Below are 3014 nucleotides of genomic sequence, written 5' to 3' on the forward strand. Positions count from 1 at the left end.
AGAAATGTCTGTTCATATCCTTTCCCCACTTTTTGATGGGGTTGTTTGTTTTTTTCTTGTATGGGATCTAATTAAACTAAAGAGCTTCTGCACAGCAAAAGAAACTACCATCAGAGTGAACAGGCAACCTACAGAATGGGAGAAAATTTTTGCAATCTACTCATCTGACAAAGGGCTAATTTCCAGAATCTACAAAGAACTCAAACAAATATACAAGGAATCTGAGTTTTCAAATAATAATTCTGAGAGGTGAAGCTGGCTGAACTTCCTGGGTTGAGTGGGGACCTGGGAAACTTTCCCGTCTTACAAGAGGATTGTACAACACACCAATCAGCACTCTGTAAAACATACCAATCAGTACTCCCTAAAATGCACCAGTCAGCGCTCTGTGAAACGGACCAATCAGCAGGATTCTAAAAGTAGCCAATCGTGGGGAGGATTGAAAAAAGGGCACTCTGATAGGACAGAAATGGAACATGGACAGGGGCCAAAAAGGGAATAAAAGCTGGCCATCCCAGCCAGCAGCAGGCAACCAGGTTGGATCTCCTTCCACCTTGTAGAAGCTTTATCCTTTTCCTCTTCACAGTAAACCTTGCTACTGCTCACTTGTGCCATCTTTAAGAGTTGTAACACTCGCCGCGAAGGTCCGTGGCTCCATTCTTGAAGTCAGCCAGACCATGAACCCACCGGCAGGAGCCAATTCCGGACACATTTCTACTAAAGCTTAAGAATTTGAGTGTAGCCATAGTGGGTAAGAGTGAAAGGGAAAGTCATGGCTCAACATTGGAGTCATCATTTACTTCTGGAAACATTTTCTACTGGACTTTCTGGTACTCTGGAGTGACATTCTCCACTTCTGAAAGAAGCCTCAATTAAGGAGTCTGACCTACAAGTCTCAGATAACTGGGTGGGGCACATCCTATTCCACTCAAGCTCTGTGGGGGCCAGTGGGCAGGGGTGCTCCTTGATAGCGCTGGTAAAAGTGGCCAGTCAGGCATGGTGGCTCATGCCTGTAATCCCAGCTGCTTTGGGAAGCAGAGGTGAGTTGACTGCTTGAGCCCAGGAGTTCGAGACCAGCCTGGTCAACACAGTGAGACCTCATCGCTACAGAATTTTTTTTTTTTTTTTTAATTTAGCTGGGCTCAGTGACATGTGCCTGTGGTCCCAGCTACTCGGAAGGCTGAGGTGAGAGGATCACCTGAGCCCAGTAGGTCGAGGCTGCAGTGAGCCGTGATTATGCCACTGGACTGCAGTCTGGGGGACAGAGCAACATGCTGTCTCAGAAAAAGAAAAGAAAAAATGTCTCCCCCTGCCTTGGCCTATGCAGGAGCCTATGAGGGAAGAAGCTCCTTGAGGGGTGGAGGTCCCAGCTCTTGTTTTGCCATCTAGGAGGAGAGGCTGCCTTGGGTGGGCCTCAGATGGAGAGCATTTCTCAGTGAGTGGATTGTGGAGGCCAGAAGTCAGCTCTGTGTCCAAGATTCCCCAGAACATGGCAGGTAGAGAAAGTCTTGGATCCACTCTGCCTCCCAGATCACTCGGCCTCTAGAGGCTGTCCAGAATTACGCTGATAACATTATTTCTATTGTATCATATTGTGATAGTTAATTTTATGGCCTTTTTTTTTTTTTTTGAGACAGGGTCTCACTCTGTCATTCCATGTTGGAGTGCAGTGGCACAATCATAGCTCACTGTAACCTCGAACTCTTAGGCTCAAGCAATCCTCCCACCTCAGCACCCTGAGTAACTGGGAACTATAGGCACATGCCACCATGCTTGGCTATTTTTATTTTTTATTTTTTAAGATATGCAGGTCTTGCTATATTTCCCAGGCCATTCTCAAACTCCTGGCCCCAAGTGGTGCTCCCACTTCAAATTCTGAAAATGTTGGGATTATAGGTGTGAGCCACCACACCCAGCCTTATGTGTCAACCTAACTGGGTCACAGAGTGCTTACACATTGGGTCAGACACTATGCTGGGTGTGTCTGTGAGGGTGTTTCTGTCTGAGATTAATATTTGCATAGCTAGACCTAGTAAAGCAGGTGGTTCTTCCTAGTGTGGGTGGACCTCATCTAGTCAACTGAAGACCTGAATAGAACAAAAGGCTAAGAGGGAACGCCTCCTGCCTGATGGCCCTGAACTGGAACATTGGTATTTTCTGCCTTTGGACTCAAACTGAAATGTTGGCTGTCTCAGGGTCTTGAGCCTGCCAGCCTTCAGACTGAAACCTACATTGGCTCTTCTGGTTCTCAGGCCTTCAGACTCAGACCGGACCTACACCATTGACTCTCCTGGGTCTCCAGCCCGCCAACTGCAGATTGTGGGCCTTCTCAGCCCCATGACCACGTGAGCCAATTCCTTATATTTTTATATCATATATATCATTTGTATGTGGTGTAAATATATACATACACGTACACACATATGTATTCTATTGATTCTGTTTCTCTTACTTACACATGTTGTCTTTTTTCTATTTATAAAACCAAAATGCACATGTGAAAATTCAAATATTACATAATTATATAGGGAATTAGCATTGCCTACAATCCTATTATAGTAATAGTTGGTATAGGTTTCTGCATTTGCATAGCTGCAAAGACCACCACTCCTTTCCTAACAGTGAGAAGAAGCTGAATAAACTACAAAATCGTAACTTTTCTTGGGCTCACCAGAAAGGCAAACAAATAACCTGTTTCAAAGAGGAACAAAGCAACCGGTCGCGGTGGCTCACGCCTGTAATCCCAGCACTTTGGGAGGCCAAGGTGGGCGGATCACCTGAGGTCAGGAGTTGGAGACTAGCCTGGCCAACGTGATGAAACCCTGTCTCTACTAAAAATAAAAAAAAAAAATTAGCCGGGCATGGTGGTGCATGCCTGTAATCCCAGCTACTTGGGAGGCTGAGGCAGGAGAATCACTTGAACCCGGGAGGTGGAGGTTGCAATGAGCCGAGATTGCACCACTGCACTCCAGCCTGAGCAACAGAGTGAGACTCCATCTGAAAAAAGAAAAGCG

Source organism: Piliocolobus tephrosceles, chromosome 9, assembly GCF_002776525.5.
Source record: "Piliocolobus tephrosceles isolate RC106 chromosome 9, ASM277652v3, whole genome shotgun sequence".
Lineage (NCBI taxonomy): Eukaryota > Metazoa > Chordata > Mammalia > Primates > Cercopithecidae > Piliocolobus > Piliocolobus tephrosceles.